This window comes from Manis javanica, chromosome 3 (genome assembly GCF_040802235.1).
Source record: "Manis javanica isolate MJ-LG chromosome 3, MJ_LKY, whole genome shotgun sequence".
Classification (NCBI taxonomy): Eukaryota; Metazoa; Chordata; class Mammalia; order Pholidota; family Manidae; genus Manis; species Manis javanica.
The window spans coordinates 147,639,504-147,658,521 of record NC_133158.1 but is presented as its reverse complement, the minus strand read 5'-3'; the positions used below and the strand labels follow the sequence as shown (position 1 = coordinate 147,658,521).

Here is a 19,018-nt window from a genome sequence, read left to right as displayed (position 1 = left end):
TAAATGTAAGCAGAATATGGTACATCCATACAACGAAGTATCATTCAGCAATAAAAAAGGAACAAAGCACTGTCACATGATAACACACAGATGAACCTTGAAAATATTATGACAAATGAAAGAAGCCAGTAAAAATGATCACATATTGTATGATTCCATTTATATAACTGTCCAGAATAGGGAAATCTTAAGCAGCAGAAAGGTAGATTGGTGACTGTGTAGGTTTGGGGGTGGTTGTGAGAGAGAATGGGGAATGACTGCTAATGAGTATTGGCTTCTTTTTGGGGTGGTGAAAATATTCTAAAATTATATTGTGGTGATGGTTACATAACTTTGCAAGTACACTGAAGCCCATTGAACTGGAGATTTTAAATGGGTGATTTTTTGGTGTATAAATCATATATTAATACTGGTAGTTAAAAAATGAAGTCTAATACATTCCATATCGTGGATAAACTTCAAACATTATGCTGTATGAACCAAGCCAGACACAAAAGATCACATATTGTATGAGTCATTTAAATGGAATGTCCAGAACAGGCAAATCCACAGAGATGGAAAGTAGATTAAGTTGTTGCCTAGGGCGTGGGGTGAGGGAGGAATGGGAAATGAGGTTTCCTTTGGGGATAGTGGAAATTTTCTAAAATTGGAAGGTGGTGATGATTACACAGCTCTGTAAATAAACTGCAAACTATTGAATTGTGCATCCTAAATAGGTGAATTTAATGGTATTTAAATTATATCACAGTAATGATGTAAACTAAAATTGAAAAGCTATACGAGGGATTGACATGGTGTCTTCAGTGTGGGAATAAATTAGAAAGGGGGACAAGATTGGGGGCAGACAGGCATGTTAAAATTTTCAGGTGAAAATTAAAGCTGGCCATGTTTTTTAAATTTCAATTTTTATTACAAATAGATGTTTATTCTCCAGGAGACTGTCATTCTAATAGTTTCCCAGCTCTAGTCAATTGCTTACCATTTTCACAATCTCTGTTACAGGCGCAGCGCACTATAGCTATATCACATGTGCTGCATCCAAGAGAAAGGATGTTTTAGGTTTTATATGGTAAGAATTTGCTGGTTAGCAAGTCTGCTGATTTAGAGTCAAGGGATTCATGAGGCTGTCAAATTGTTTCCCTGAAAATAGCTGCAGCAGAAGAGATAGTAACCTCTGGCTTTCTTAATTCAGCAAGGCAGCTATTTACAATTTGTTATGCCTGCAGTGTCTGAGTGGCTTCCCCTTGGCTGTAATTGAGGCTTTCTCTATGTAGACAAACAAGAGGCTCTCTGTAAAGAGTTGCTAGTCTTGAGGTGTTAATAAAAAACAAGGCCTGCTTCTCACCCACCCCAAGGCCTCTCATCACTACCTTGCACTTCACATAATAACACACTTATGAAAACTGATTTATTTTTAGTCTTCCTTTCTTTCTCATGATACAGACATAGGCAAGCCATAATATCACAAAATTCAATACAGGCAGTAACTTTTTAATAGTTGGAGGCATATATTAAAAACTAGCATATATTTTTAAAACAAAAATAGCAATTTATATATATATAACTAGTCGTTGTGTTCATATCTTCACTCTTTAGAACAACTCCACATGGAAATAAAAAAACAAAGTAGATTAGGGTGTCCATTCACCTGATGATACCACATGAGTATTACCCAGGATTCTAAAACTAAGAGAATGACATACAGGAATATAAAACCTTATATTCGACGAACTGAGCCTGGCCCACTGACTATATCCGACCTGGAGTGCACGGTGATTGCTGTGTGCGTGGGGTTTTCAGAAGCTCGTAGAAGTGTTCACCTGTAGTTGATATGGACTTTGAGCTTTTCCTGGAAGCCATATAATTGCCTTTAAATACTCTTTCAGCCTTTGGTAATAAGATGGTTCTCATAACCTTTAGGGACTCAGGTGTTTACCTTTGCTTGAAGGCAAAGACAAGTCTGGGCAGAATGTATTACTGTTCCTGAAGGGATCATGACCTTAGCCAGGGTCCTTGGAGAACAGCAAGGATCTCACAAGAAAACATAAGAGCTCACAGACTCAGATCTAGGAGTCTGGGCAAAGACACATGAGACTAAATGCCCACGGACATTTGTGTCAACATACATCTGGTGTCATTTGCCTTGATTCGGGTTTTTGAACCAGAGTTGTATGGAAATGGTAATTAGGTTCAAAGTGTTACTGGAGAAACAATGTTACTTTGACAGTTAACAAAACAACTTGCTGCTGCTTGCTCTGACAGCATATTATTAAGCTATTATTGAATTTGAGCCTTGGAAAGGCTTACCCAGAACTAGAACATCACTGACTCTTAGGATCCACAGGCTCCAAAAATGGATCCTTTATTCCAAAGCCCCCAGTTTTGGGATGAGGTGCTGGCAGTCCAAAAAGATGAAGAGATACCCAACCAGAGCAGAAACTGGATCTGGGACCTACCCTCGTGCTCTTGGTCTGCATCCTTTCCTTCCCCCACAAGGCCCCAGGAAGGACAGGGCTTCCGTATCCGCCCGTTAGCATGTACTAACCATGTAGAGTCACATTTCTTCATTTGTCAGGGGAACAAAAGAAACTCAGTCACATAGGGTGTAATGAGGGCAAAATGTGGTGAGCATCCATCACTAGGCATTTAATACAAACCCTTTGTGTAAGAGCACTGATTTTGTTTTTCCTATTCTCTTCCTCATCTTTGGCAAATTTTATTACATTTGGAGGATATAATCATTGTGGTCCTGAAAAAAATGAAGCTGTCATTCAGGGAATTACAAAAACATTGGGTGCCAGATGCCACTGAGCAAATTAGAAGCCTCATCAACACTGAACCTAGGTCCTGACCTAGAGAAAGAATAATGTATGTGAAAACAGTTTGCAAAATGTAAAATGCTATAAAAATGCTTGTTTTTGTTATTATTAATATAACTTAATCTATTTTAATGACTTTTTTTATGGTTCCTAGCACAGCTTTTTCCCAGAGGACTAAGACACATCAGCTGTAGTGATAAACATATATTTGTGGCAGGGTAGCCCTTGGCAACAAGAGGAATAATTGCTTAGAAACAGATGCCTTCTGGAAAGGAAGGGAGAGCATAAATGAGTGAGGAATAGTTCCAAATAGTTCCAAGAAAGGGTGTGGACTAAACCTTTACAGCTCAAGAGGGGGCTTCTCAGGCTGTTGGTGAGGAGCGGTCTGTCACCCAGGGTGCCATTTTGTTTGGATGAAGTCAGACTCCGAAGTGCATCTGGGAAGATTCCCCTGGGAATCCATCTTCAAGTTTTTTTAGCATCATTTTGAAAGTCTGAGGGTGAAACTGGTGGACCATCTACATTTTAAAAAACTAGTCAGACATTCAACAGGCTGAGGTGTCACTTAGGGGCCAGGGTGTGGCCTCTACTAGCTCACTTGTAAAGGCCTAGTTGGCTGTGGGGAAACTGAGGCATAGGCCTGCAGTTTCACCAGGCAAGTAATAATGGGAGACTGTCTTTTGGGATTCCCCAGGGTCAGATGGAGATTACATTTAACCAACAAATGTGTGCTGGAAATCCTTCAGGAAGACAAGGTGAAAGGAATGACTTCTGCGTGGAAGGGTTAGTGGGACCCAGTTTATCACTGATAACACTGACCATATTAGGGTGGCATGTGGCAGGGGCTTTGGGAGTGTTGTAGCTGAGTGTGCATGTGTGCAGGAGTTGTAACAGAGAGGAGGAATTTTTTGCAGTAGCATTTCTTTCTGTTTATAAAGGACATACAAGAATATTACAGAACGTGTGGAAAAATATAGAAAAGTACACAGAAGGGAGAAAATTAAAATCACCCACAATCTACCATCGAAAAGCATTTAAAAGTAGATCCGGCAATGGACATGGAAATGTGACAACCATGGGTTTGTTCACATCGTGGGAAAAGGGATTGTCTTCTTTTTTCTTTTTTCTTTCAGGTTGCAGTGGTTTCTTCTAGTGTTTTTAATGGGAATATATGGATGAAAGAGGCTATAATATAGGTAAATTTTATAAATTCAGGATGCAATTCTGTATGCTGCTTTACCAGTTATTTTCACTTTAAGCATGTTGTGACTTTTCCCCTAGTGAGTAAATATTTTTTAAAATATGATCTAAATGGCTCCTTTGTGTTCCATTATGTAAATAGATCATGACCAATTTTAGGAATTCCCTATTGTGTACATTTAGTTAGTTCCATGTTTTACTAATATAAATAAAACTGATTGCAGCCCTATTTACAACAGCCAAGATATGGAAGCAACCTAAGTGTCCATCATCAGTAGATGAATGGGTAAAGAAGATGTGGTGTATATACAATGGAATACTATTCAGCCATAAGAAGAAAACAAATCCTACCATTTACAACAACATGGATGGAGCTAGAGGGTATTATGCTCAGTGGAATAAGCCAGGTGGAAAAAGACAAATATCAAATGATTTCACTCATCTGTGGAGCATAAGAACAAAGTAAAACTGAAGGAACAAAACAGCAGCAAATTCACAGAACCCATGAATGGACTAGTGGTTACCAAAGGGAAAGGGTTGACGAGGGTGGGAGAGGAGGGTGGGAGAAGGGGATTGAGGGGTATTATGATTGGTACACATGGTGTTGGTGGGGGCATGGGGAAGACAGTGTAGCACAGAGAAGACAAGTAGTGACTCTGTGGCATCTTACTACACTGATGGACAGTGAGTGCAGTGGGGTATGGAGGGGACTTGATAATATGGGTGAATGTAGTAACCACAATGTTTTTCATGTTAAACCTTCATAAGAGTGTATATCAGTAGTACTTTAATAAAAAATAAATAAATAAAACTGTACTCAGTATCTTTATATATCATGTTTGTGTGGATCTCCATTGCTTCCTTAAGATAAATCCTTCGAAGTAAAATCACATAAGCAAAGGGTATATGCAGTTTCATGCTCCTGACACCTATCACTGGATTGTGTTTTGGAAATACCCCATGGATTTATACTCCAAAGGGAGATGCTTGAGAAGGAACAAAGGGGGAGACTGGGAGCCCGGGAATCCATGGTGAGTTGACCTGGAGAACGAAATTGAGAGACTCTCTAGGGGTAGCTTAGCAGGAAAGGCAGGAGAGGGGATTCTCAGGGATTTGTGCCTGAAGCAGGGACCAAGCCAGCCAAGTGTGCTGAGCTCAGCATTTCACCCTGAAGAGGAGGGTACATGAAGTGATAGCTGTGAAAAATGTTCCATGAACTCTCATGGGCTTTATCAAATTTTTCTAGGGTAGTTGGTTTCATCCTGGTCCCTGATGAGGAACTGGAGGCACAGAAATCAAGTGACTTTTCTGCCATCACCCTAATGCACATGGCAAAACACAGATTCCAAAGGACGTCTGCTGGTCCAGATCCTCCACAGTTTTCCACTCAACTTTTACTATACTGCCTCCAAGGAAAGAGCTCGGCCTGATGTCACCTTTCTTCATACTTTGTGAAGTAGCAGAATGCCATTCCTCACCCCTGGAGAAAGAGAAGCTCTTACAAGAGTGGCTGAAGTAAGCATGAATGAGGCTAACATATAATAAATAAGAAATGACAATTTCTAAAAAAAATCCCAAAAAACAAAACCCTTGTATTTTAAATTCAAACCCCATTATATGTCACTGCTGAGCATAAAAGAGATTTTTATGAGGCTTTTTTCAAAGGGACTACTCAGCTCCTTGTCCAGATCCATAAATTGCAGGTGAATGTGAGGCCCTGTGATTGGCAGGCATGACAATTATGTAACAAGCAGTGGCAAGCTGAGTCGGCTGGGATATGGCATGCACACGCTGTAATGCTCTGTCAAGGTACCACATTAAAACTTTGAACACTGGTCATTTCTCCCAAAGTCACCTTATTAAAATGTCCAAGAGAAAGAAATGCTTGGTTCTAGGGTTTGTCATTTTGTTAGGGGTTGAACTGGGCCTTGAAGGCAAGGAAGAGGAAGAAGAGACCGGTGGGTTGCTGGGCAAGTTTGACTTGAACGGATACGTAGATGCCAAAACCATTCACTTGTGATTGGAGGACTGTTTCCTATTCACTCCAGGATCATCCCAGCAAACAAATCTATTTTGGAGCCAGTATCAGCAAAATGTGGAGGGCAAGAAGTTGTTTTGTCTTTTTACATCAGTCGCACATGGTGGGGATAAAGGAGCCGTGGCGGTGAGGGTCAGAATTTGGAACTGGAGCCATACAGGTAACCCTGACTCTAACACTATTTATTTGACTCGGGATAGGTACTTTCTGCTTCTGGGCCTCTGTTTCTCCAAGGTGGGCATTCTAGGATTGCTTAGAAACAAGAAAAGCGTGGTCTCAAGGTTCTTTGAAGCAAAAAGACAGATTTTATATCATACAGAATGTTGCTTTTCAGAGGGATGTCTGGACCAGCAGCAGAATTTCACAATGTGAAGTCTCAGATTGATCCCACTTCTGCTGAATCGGTATCTCCATTTTGATAAGACTGCCTGGTAATTCCTGTACATAGTAAGGTCTGAGAAGCACCAAAGCTGATTTATGCACTATTGCAATTTTATTGCTCTCTTCAAAAGAAAATACACAGTGTGGAAAGGCTGATTTATTTCTGAACTAATGTTCATAGCAGGATTCCTTCTGCTGGAAGGCTCCTGTCCTGTTCTCAACACCCCAAAATTGTCATGTAAGGAAATGGGATCCCTGACTGATAATCTGAATTTTCTAATCATCCACTGTAAGAAAAGCAAACAGATTTCTGTGTAAGAGTTGCATGTGTGTGCGTGCACACACACACACCACACACACATTTTAGGTATGAAAAACATGCCAGAAAGTAAAAGAAAGGAAAATAACAGTAAATATTTTATCATAGCAAAGTAGCTCTTTCCATTTCCCTATAATCTTTCTCAGCCCTTTATGTAAGTGCAACCATAATTTTTGCATAGTTGTGACCATAGCAGCAACAAAATTTTATATTGGACATCGTACCTTATACAGGAAGCATTTCCGAAACACTGCGTGGTAATTATAGCTGTAAATGCATACTGCAAAAACTTAAGCAACTTCTTATACAGTAAAATCTTTACCGATCACAAGTCTTTTCTTTGATCATGTTTCATGCTACATATCTGAAATATCATTAGAGGGATGCACAAACAGTAATGCTGTTGGTAAAAGGGAAGAATTGCAATCAGTCCCCACTTACCTCTTACCTCAGCCTTCTCATTCTTCTCCATTATTTGAAGCAAAGGAAAGAAGTATAAGAAGGGCTTTTACTCATAGTTACGTGGTTGTAGAGTCAGTTCATTACTTATCACAGGATTTTACTTATTCAATCCCTAGTAATATAAAATGAAAACAAGTCTGTCATAATGTGACAATTATACACTACAGTTATACACTGTAATTGTACACTACAATTATACAACATACAAATATTCAATATAAAAATATATTTTATAAGTGGAATAACTTAATTTATTCTCCATCTTTCATCAAAACTTCTGAAAATTATCTCCCTAGGAAGGTTAAGTGGAAAAGCCACTATATATTATTTTAATAAAAATCCACCTCTTTTATTAAACATAATTTGGCATATCCACGATGGTTGAAACAGAGGTGAGAATATAATCCACTGTATTAGGGATATTTTGATTTCCCTATCTAGTCCACCTTCTTGTTTAATTTTCAGAGTAGTCTGATAGTTACTTTGCATGTTCTGTCCAAGGATTTTCATTGTCATCAATGGGAGAGATAAGGTGGTGTGGGCTCATTCTATCCTATCTTTAACTCAAAGCCTGAGGAGTCTTTGAAACAATTTCTTTAGTGTCTTCTGACTTTCAGTGTTGCTGCTGAGAAGTCTGATGCTATTCTTACTCTTGATATTTTGTATGAAACTTGTTTCATGTAGTCCAGGGTATCTAAAAAGCCAGGTCCTTGTCCTAAATGTGAATTAGTTATGCAAGGCATTATTTGACGATAATGTAGTGTGTTTCTCTTCCAGCCTGATTTGGTTAAAATGCAAATTGTTCATCATTATGCTATACGAGGCTAAAACTTGTCCTAACACTTTAGTCCATCACAAATACAACCTATGTATTTTGGCTATTAATAGCATTCCGTATTTAATTTTTTAAATATATTTTCTTGAAAAGTAGAAGTTTATAATCCATTTTCACCCATTACTGTCAATGGTTTCCTATGTGTTCAACCCCAATGTTCTCCAAGTTTCTTAACACTTAAAAGAGAAGCAGTTATCCCAATGGGAGAGTCCTCACAGGAGGCGTGGCCTGCTGATATTCAGGAGCCAAGTTAGCCTATTCTGATAGTAATTTCGTTTTGGCATCATTAACCTTTACCTATCACTGACCTAGAAATTCAAGTTGGGGTTTGGAAAAGTTTGAAGACCACAATTTTTTTTTTCATATTAGCCTTTTTCTTTTTTTGAGAGGGCATCTCTCATATTTATTGATCAAATAGTTGTTAACAACAATAAAATTCTATATAGGGGACTCAATGCTCAATGCACAATCATTAATCCACCCCAAGCCTAATTCTCATCAGTCTCCAATCTTCTGAAGCATAACGAACAAGTTCTTACATGGTGAACAAATTCTTACATAGTGAATAAGTTCTTACATGGTGAACAGTACAAGGGCAGTCATCACAGAAACTTTCGGTTTTGATCACACATTATGAACTATAAACAATCAGGTCAAATATGAATATTCATTTGATTTTTATACTTGATTTATATGTGGATCCCAGATTTCTCCCTTTATTATTATTATTATTTTTATTTTTAATAAAATGCTGAAGTGGTAGGTAGATGCAAGATAAAGGTAGAAAACATAGGTTAGTGTTGTAAGAGAGCAAATGTAGATGATCAGGTGTGTGCCTGTAGACTATGTGTTAATCCAAGCTAGACAAGGGCATTAAAACATCCACAGATGCAGAAGATTTCTCTCAAAACAGGGGGGGGTGAGGTTCTAAGCCTCACCTCTGTTGATCCCCAATTTCTCATCTGATGGCCCCCCTGCGACTGTGCCTGTTAGGTTGTTCCTCCCTTGAGGAATCTTACCCGTCTCTGGCTAACTAGTCATCTTCCGGGGCCATACAGGGAGATGTAAAGTTGGTAAGTGAGAGAGAAGCCATATTGTTTGAAAAGGTTAGCTTTTTACTTCTATGCAGATTTGTGCCCTGTGGCTTCTATGCCTAGCATTTGTCTTGAGGTATCTTTACCACTTGGAGGAATTATGATACTCGGTAAATTCGATATGAGGAACGAATTCTATTTAAGGGTTGTAATTAGAAAGGAAGAAGAAAAGCTATAGAGGTAGCAGACGGAAGAAAACATGGGAGGATTGATTATTTCTTTGACATATCTTCTTGTAGAGTAACTTAAGCATGTATAGGTTTTAAACTACTAATAAAATTGCGCACACACATTAACATAATAGGAATACAGTTACATAACCAAAGCAGATCTATAATTACCAGCAATCTCCAGTGAAGCCAAGAAAACCAGTTAGGCACCCTAGCCATTTGTGAAAATTTGTCTATGATATGATGGATATTGTCCAACTGTACTTGAACAGTCTGAGAGAAATCAGACAAATTAAAACAACCCATTCCTGGGAACTGTTCACATCCCATATGTTCTTTTAACAGTATATAGTCTGTAGTTGTAAGATTTTGGAGCGCTACAACTTGCACTTCTCCTAATTCTTGGTTGAGTTCCAACAGTATAGATCCAGTCAAACTTGTTGTTTTACTGAAAGCACAGGCCAGCTTAGATATCTCCTTCTTCATTCCAATGGCAAGTCCAGGAACCGGTGGGATGGATGCAGCTTCAACTGCAGTATCGCCTGGATCTTTGTTGAGCTGGGATGCTCATCTTCTGGTATGACTCTTCCAGAGAGTGCTGATGTTGGAAGTTCTTCTTCATATCTTATCTTAGTTCATTTTCTGGGTAGCCAAATTAGGCTTTGATCCTCTGTATAAAAACAAACAGACCCTTTGCCCACACTTTGATATGCCCTTTATACCATTGTGTAGAACTCATTGGAGGTCACCACACAGGAACTGCTTTTTTTATTTTTTATTTTTTTAAGAGAAAGAAATATTATCAGAAAAGTGTACCTCCATAGCTGATCATCTGACACCCTTTAAGTGATCAAAATTAAGGATATTTAAAGCATGCATTAATCATTGATTTACAGTTAGTTTTATCCTATCAAGGAGTAGTCCCCCTTTTCTTTCTTTTTTTTATCTTTAATCTACACTTACATGAAGAATATTATGTTTACTAGGCTCTCCCCTATACCAGGTGCCCCCTATAAACCACTTTACAGTCACTGTCCATCAGCATAGCAAAATGTTGTAGAATCACTACTTGTCTTCTCTGTGTTGTACAGCCCTCCCCTTTCTCCCTCCCCCATCATGCATGCTAATCTTAATACCCCCTTTCTTCTTCCTCCCCCCCTTATCCCTCCCTACCCACCCATCCTCCCCAGTCCCTTTCCCTTTGGTACCTGTTAGTCCATTTTTGGGTTCTGTAATTCCGCTGCTGTTTTGTTCCTTCAGTTTTTCCTTTGTTCTTATACTCCACAGATGAGTGAAATCATTTGGTATGTCTCTTTCTCCGCTTGGCTTATTTCACTGAGCAGAATACCCTCCAGCTCCATCCATGTTGCTGCAAATGGTAGGATTTGCCCTCTTATGGCTGAGTAGTATTCCATTGTGTATATGTACCACATCTTCTTTATCCATTCATCTACCGATGGACATTTAGGTTGCTTCCAATTCTTGGCTATTGTAAATAGTGCTGCGATAAACATAGGAGTGCATCTGTCTTTCTCAAACTTGATTGCTGCGTTCTTAGGGTAAATTCCTCGGAGTGGAATTCCTGGGTCCAATGGTAGGTCTGTTTTAAGCATTTTGATGCACCTCCATACTGCTTTCCACAATGGTTGAACTAATTTACATTCCCACCAGCAGTGTAGGAGGGTTTCCCTTTCTCCACAGCCTCGCCAACATTTGTTGTTGTTTGTCTTTTGGATGGCAGCCATCCTTACTGGTGTGAGGTGATATCTCATTGTAGTTTTAATTTGTATTTCTCTGATAAATAGCGATGTTGAAACCCACAATTTTAACAAGATAAAATTTTGTTTGGTTGTCCATCAGCTAAAGTGTATGGAGAGGAAAATGTTTTCATTATTTTGAAAATGTTCAAAGCAGAGAAAGACAGTAGGAAAAGAGTATTTGAGCTCTTGGTTGATCTAAAGAAAGTTAGGATTTAGAGAAATTTTCTGGGGAATGAAAGGTATATGCTGTGAAAATAAGCGAAAAAGAAAACTCATCCCAAATCCCACACTTAGAGTAACTGTCTTATGCTCACTTAAAGTATCCAGTGCTCATTTTCCCTGTTGATTGTTATCCAAATGTTAGTATAATTTATATGTAATTTAATTATAGTATGGAAACAACTTTGTATAAAACCTGTTTCACTTAATATTATATGTATGCTGCTATGTAATTTCTCTAATTATGGTTTTTTGATGTAAAATGTTCCCTTCAAGTCAATATACCATAATTTATTATCACTGAGCATGTAAATTCTTTCCAGTTTTTCAGTATTACAAATCTATAATGAACAGTTTGGGGCATACATAGCTTTTTTTCTTGGGGAAGAACATTTTGCTTAGATAAATTCTCAGGGATAGAATTATTGATTCAAAGCAGGTGAACATTTTTCTAGCTCTTGGAATGTATTGCTATGTTACCTTAAAAAAGATATTGCTGTATTATTTCAAAAATGTGTATGCCAATTTATATTGCCCTCCATGGGAATTTGGAAACCAACTCTCTTGGGATGATGAAGCCCATCACGGTCTGGTTTTCCAGGTTCCTCTTCCCTGTGCCGCACCCACTCCTACCCTGTCCTCCAGACGTACTGATCTTTGCCTTCCCAGAATGTTTCATGTTTTTTGTTTTTTGTTTTTGTCATGCCTTCACACACATTGTTCCCTCTGCTTGTTTTTATGTCATCCTTTCAGCCTCATCTTGGCTACTACATCCTCTAGGGCAGGAGCCCCTCTTTGGTATTTGATGGCCCTTACTTCATCACTGTTTTTATTATTGTGGGCACTGCTTGGTTATTTTCCTGCCTCTTCACCCAGACACTGAGGTGCCTATCTCATTCACTGTTGAGTTTATAGCGTCCAGCACCAGTGGAACTCAGTAAGTGCATATTAATTGAAAAACAAAACTTACCTAAATGAAAAAAACAATTAAAGAGATATTAAAGATTAATTTGCCAACAGGGCTATTTGCTATTAGACACTAATTTAAAAACATTTATTGAGTTGGAGATATGGAGATAGATACATAGCTACAGAAGGTAGTACATGATGTATTTGCTTTCAAGTAGGTTAAAGTATAGTTAAAACTGGGAAGAAAAAATTGGGAATAGAAGAGTTATTTTTTAATGGTGAAGAAATTGAAAAAAAATGTGATGGACTATGAGAGAAATATTTACTCCTTTAATGGCTAAGGGATGGAAAGGAGGAGACATCTTATTCATGGTTATCTGTGAGAATGGTAGGAAGAAGACATTTTTCAATTAAAAACCTCAACATTAACCATCAAATCATGGCAGGAAAAATGATTAAGTTGAAGTCAGTACATGCAGTCTACATAAATTGTATACACTGCTTGGCTGTACTCCTATTGTATTTTCATGTATTTACCTAATTTTTGTTGTAAGTAATATCCAGAAGAAAACAAGAGAAACCTGTAAGAAGGTAAGGAGGAGGGAAAGGGGAGTCGCTGTGTGGCTCCAGGGACTTCCAATGAATGGGGAGATGTATTTGAGGGGTTATCCAGTACCCTGCGTGGTGGAAAGAACTGGGAATAAATATAAGGCTATTTTCATGAAAAGGGATATTCAGCCGTCTGGGGGGATTATATCATATGAAAGATATACAGAGCAAGAAAATGTCCAAAAATGTGCTTCCCAACGCAATCCACTCTACAGTGGATATGACTTGTAAGTCAATCTTTGAACTTTGCAGTATCACCTATGATATATTAACACGCTCAGGTAAGTGAGGTGCCTGCTGATGTTTTGGCAAAATGCTCTCAGCACCAACCCCAGCTATGAGCTGCTTCCCCTATTCCCCCACAGAAATCTGTCTGCTAATTAAAGTTATTTCCTTCTCAGGTTTAACTTTTGGGGATTCCACTGGCTGAAAACCATGATCTACATGCTCAAGATTAATGAGAAGAAGGATATTTTGCCCAGCGTTACCTTGGGCTATTAGATCTTGATATTTGTTTCACCATCTCCAAGTGTGTGGAAGCAGCTTTGGTTCTCCTTACCTGGCAGGAAGAAAACAGGCCCAATTTTAGAAATAGTATGGGAGGCCTTCTGGCAGGAGTTATTGGAGCAGGCAGATCACACTTACTGGTTGATGCTTTAAGAAATCGAGGGCTGTGCTTTTTATCTCAGGTACATTGTTGTGCTGGGCACTAAATTTTGAAAAAACAAAAGCTATTTTTGCAGAAACTGCAGCAAATAGTAAGGTGCTCAGGGGAGGATGGGGTAAGCTGTGGACAAATGGGGACGGTGGTGACGTGCTATCCCCTACTCCGCTCAGTCCGGGCTCAGCAAGGGTGACTTGATGTCTACACAGCAGTGATTTCCGACTCTCCTCATTCCTTAGTATCCTGCTTTGACTTTTGGCTTGAGGTTGTGATCCAGTGATTTGCACATTAACACCTCCCTGGGCACCAGCACTGGGTGAAGCATAGTGCCGGTGATGAGAAGTACTGGTTGGTCGATTGAAGGATGGTATAAAGAACTCATTTTGTCTCTTGCCTATATTAATGTTTATTATTTTTTTCCCCCTTTTTGTTCCATACACGAACGTACTGAAATGAGCCTGGGAATTTCACAAGATAGAGTTTGGGATGCTGGCTTTATGGATTACTTTAAATGCAGAGACAGTGACACATTTCAACTTTAGATGATATTAAGAAGAATAGATACTAAGAAAATAGGAATAAAGCTCTATAGTTGTTTCTAAGGATGGATCATTAAAGTTATCAATAGTCAGGATTTATTAGTGTGAATGATGATTAAGCTTATTTGTGTTGCTGAAGTTATGGCAGAATTTGAAATAATTGTAAAAAGTAGCTTTACATAGTTTTGCTTATAAACCTGCAAATGTAAGTAGGGAGAATGGGGAAATATTTAGAAATAGAACTAAGATGAGGGGTCTGACACCTTGGGTGTGGGCCTCATGCAGCTCAGACAAGCTGCTGCCTGCTGTGAGCTCTGTCTTCCCCCAAATACTGGCTGCGGTCTGGCCAATGGCTAGAAACGTTTAGATAGATTTTCTCATTTAAATCCTTGAATCTGCAAAGAAGGTAAAAGAAATCTTCTATGTGACACTTTCACATACAGTATATCAAACCATTGTATGTTACATATGAGTATACTATCCATTAGAATATACAGTGTATATTAAGCATGCTTAATATACTTAAGATGTAGATACCATTACCCTGATTTTACTCGTAGAGAAATTGAGGTTCAGAAGGTTTAAGTATGTTGTCCATAATCTTACCCTGATTAATTATGTAGCCAGAATTAAAAATCAAGGGTCTCTACTTCCTAGACGAGATTCTTTCCTACGTATGGCTTCCAAGATACTGCGGCTTGTGAGTTTCCAAAGAGAATGCAAATTTTAGCAATGAAGTAAGAACAGGAAAAAGGGTAGAAAAAAGAGAATAGGACAGTTCTGTCACTTATGAGGGAACTGACAGTCATGGAGCTATGGGATTATTATACAGGTGGTCCTAGTGGAGGTGATGTGTTAATAGCATGGTATGTGTTAAGGGAGAATGTGACACATGTTCCTCATTGGTAAAGTCAGTGAGGTTGAGGATGAGGTGCAGCATCAATGCAGGGAAGACTGTCAGAAATTCATGGTACTGAATTCATAAGTTCTCATGGGATACTGACAATGAGAAAAAGATACATCTCCATTTATCTAGACAAGTGTCTGTAAAATGACTGCTTCTAGTACTTTGTTAGAGAAAATGGCTTAGACCTGAGGTTGAAATGTAGCTTCTTACCACCTTTCCCCAGCTGAGTTTGAGACCTGAATACTGAGAAGTCCTGGCAGAGAGAAACAAGGAAAGAGGAGGAGAGAGAGAAGGAAGTTGTAGTAGCAGTAAGACACACACAGAGGGAGAGAGAGACGGAGACAGAGAGACAGAGATGGGGGTGAGGGGAGAGAGAGCGAGAGAGAGACTGGGAACTGGGCCTGCCACGTAGTGTGAGTCCATTCACTCGATTGTCTGCATGGATAAGAAGTCGGAACTGAGGAAGAGCCTGAAAGGCCTGACCCACACACCTGGTCTCCGGAGAGCGCAGCTGGAAGGGCAGATGACCTTTGCAGTGCTCTGACCCCACCCGCGACAAGCAGTGCATTAAATGTCATCTTCTTAGCTCCTCCAGCTCCCTTGGGCTGGAGTGGGAAATGGGTGGATAGAAGGGTCCACAGTGTTCCCTCTAACAGTCTCCAGCCACTGAGAAGGAGAGGAGATGTCTCTGCAAGGGTATGAGAATAAAAGGAGAAGAACTGTTAACTTCCCTCCCTCTTCAATGAAAATAGTCAGAAAATGCATAATTTGAGATTGGCTATTGCTTTCTAATAACTGCATGAATATTTTCTATTGCAGGAGGGCTATGCCTCTACCTGCTCAGTTCTCAGTGACAAATGCCAGTTTCTGTCTTATCTTTGCACAGTAGCCGGTGATAAAATCCAGTCAGAGGACATGGTAAAACTTATCCAACACTTTGGTTGGGTCTGGATAGGCACTATAGCAGCTGATGATGGTTATGGAAAATACAGAGTAAAAAGTTTTAAGGAAAATACAGAGAAAGCCAACTTCTGCATAGCATTCTCTGAAATCATTCCCGAAGTCTATTCCAATGAGAAGATGCAAAAAGCTATTGATGCCGTAAACACCTCCACTGCCAGAGTCATTGTGCTTCATGCATCTGACATGGACCTTAGTCCTTTGTGCTAGAAATGGCTTACCTTAACGTAACTGACAGAACATGGATAGTAAGGGAAGCCTGTTACCTGAGCCCTCATTGTAAAGCTTGCATATCTCCCATATTTTGGTGGAAGTATTGGATTTGCAATACCAAGAGCTGATATACCAAGATTGAAAGAATTTCTCTAAGACATCCATCCTGGCAAACATCCAAATGATGTCCTTACCATTGAGTTCTGGAAAACTGCTTTTAACTGTACTTGTCTTCTGTACAACACTGAGCATAGAGTGAATATGACTAGTGAAGAGGACAGATTACATGCCACGTCTGAAAAATTCTGTACTGGACAAGAGAAGTTGGAAGATCTTAAAAACACCTATCTGGATGTGTCGCAGCTAAGAATTACAAACAATGTCCAATAAGCTGTGTTATAGCTTATGCCTTGGGTCATCTAAGTAGATGTGAAGAAAGACATGGGCCATTTGTTCCAGAAAACATCTGGGCATATATACCTGAATTTAAGCCTTGGAAAGTGAGTTGTTTGTTTTTCTTCATGATATAGTTTGACATTAAAAAAGTGAATACTAATAAAACCTTTGATTTGCCTTTGCATTTCATAGACTTGATTTTTTCACATGCCTGCCTAAAACATGTCTTGCTTTTGTGACCTAAATGGGAATTCGTAAGTTCTCATTTGTTAGCAGAAATATTATTAGATTTGTTGTGAATGATAACCACCCCCCACCCACTCCCCAAATAGAGGAAAAACACCAAATACTCCCTAAAACAAAAAAACAGAGCCTGAAGGAGCAACTCAGGGATCCAGGTTCCTTCTACATTGTTTCACTATTCTCAGTACGTGGGCGTCCTTCATAATCTCAAATGGATAACTGGGCTTCAACGGTCATGCTCATCTTTTAACTATCAGGAAGGAGAAAGAGCAAAGATGCATACATCCTTGCATCTAAGGCTATCTCCTGGAAATTACATATAATTATCTTTGCATCCCATTAGCCAGAATTTAGTTACACAGCCATATCTAGCTGCAAGGGAAACTGGAATATTCCATCTCTATGCAGTGCGGGGTGGGCCATGCAAGAGCATGAGGCCAGAAGGCAAGATTCCTGAGGGGCATCTTGGAGATATGGCTGCCGTATCTCCTGCCATGAGCACCTCTGGACGGACACTGTCAGCCTCTCTGACTTCACCACTCCCTCCGTGACCCGCAGGGCTTCATTTTTCCAGCAACACCAAATTGCTTGTCACTCCCAACAGAGTCCACAGTAGCCAGAGCCAGTGCATCTTCATTTTTATCTTCATTTTCAAAATGATCCCAAACTGTTCCAATTGTGTGTCTCTTCACTCCCCTCCTACCTGTGGCAGTTCTTCAGTCTTCCTTGTTTCTCATGACCTTGATGCTGTTTATAGGCACTGGCCAGTTATTTTTAGAATGTTCTTCAACTTGAGCTCGTCTTATTTTTCCTTATGATTCCATTGAAAGTATGCACTTTTGGCAAGAATATCACATAAAAGATGTATCATTTTCTATGCCTCAGATCAGGAGGTATATGATGTCATTACATTTCATTATTAGTGATTAACTTTGCTTAGTGACTGTGATGTCACCATGCTTTTCCATTGTAAATTTACTATGTTTCCCTTTGTAACTAATAATTATCCTGTGCAGGAATAATTTGAGGCTCTGAAACTATTCTGTTTCCCATCATGCTTTTGGCCACAAATTTTATCATCCATTGATGATCTTGCCTGAATCAACTATTACTGTGTTGTTTTAAAAAATGATGATTTTTTTATTTACCTCATTCCTTCTACATTTATTAACTAGAAATCTATTTCTCTCCCTCTGATTTATTTATATCAATATGGACTCATGGACATTCCAGTTTATGACTTGAATAATCCACAACTTATCATTATTTATTCTGTTACTTAAAATTTCCCAGATTTGACAATTGGGGGCCACTTTGAGCAGGTTCCTGTTTCCTTTTGGTATGTTTTAATCATTTCCGAGCACTTCCTTATTTCTGAACCCCTAACATGTCCCAGGCTCATCTCATACTTTCTCTACCATGGTCCAGCAGTCAGCCATTTCTCCAGCGCCCTGATTCCATTTGCTGAAAAATGGAATTTAGAAATCAAGATCTGAGTGCTAGGTAGTTTACTGGAACTGGGGAAGCTGTGGTCAATTCAGAATGAGAACTTAAAGTATATTTTAAATGTCATAGAAGAGTGCCTTCATTTTAGAAGAAATCCTCTGAGTACCTCTTTTGTAATAAAAAAAACATCCTATATGGTAAAAAACAAACTTCTAATTCATTATTTGAATTTTCCAATATTATAATTTAAATTTGCTCAAAGATTATGTATAATGTTGGGCTGTAGGAGGGCTGGGGAGGAACTTTCACCTTCCCTTTCTCCTGTGGAGCGAGCTCCATCCGACCTTTGCCCTTCTGGCACCTCTCCACTCCTGGAAAGTCTTTCAAGATGCTGCCTCTGTGTTTGGGGTCAGCAGGACCAGTGGAGCATGCCTGTTTTCCACCTTCCCTGTTCCAACTCTCCCTGGATTCCAGTCCTGCTAATCACCAGAACCCAGTGCAATGTGGGTTCGAGCAGATCTGCATGGCCAGGTGTGTGGAGTGTTTGGGCATCTATCCCCTCCTGCTCAGTGCCCCTTCCTCCTGTCAGTGGGCTGGGGTGGGGGAAGGGCCTGGGTCCTGCTTGATCTTGGTTCTGCCACTTTACCCTTCTCTGTGTGGTCTTCTCTTCTTCCCCAGGTGCAGGTGGTCTGTTCTGCAGTGTTAAGGTTGTGTTCAGAGTTAGTTGCATTTGCTGACGTTGTTTCCCTGGTGTGTGGGTGGGAGGAGGTTTCCACCTTGCCTTCCTACTCCATACTTTTTTCCTGATCACTTGTGATACCTTCTGGTTCCATTG

General features: G+C 39.5%; 1 pseudogene; it reads left to right on the top strand.

The window, feature by feature from the left end:
- The first annotated feature begins 1,694 nt into the window (after positions 1-1,694).
- The window catches only part of LOC108407496 (vomeronasal type-2 receptor 1-like), a 48,388-nt pseudogene continuing 31,064 nt past the window's right edge, over positions 1,695-19,018 (top strand).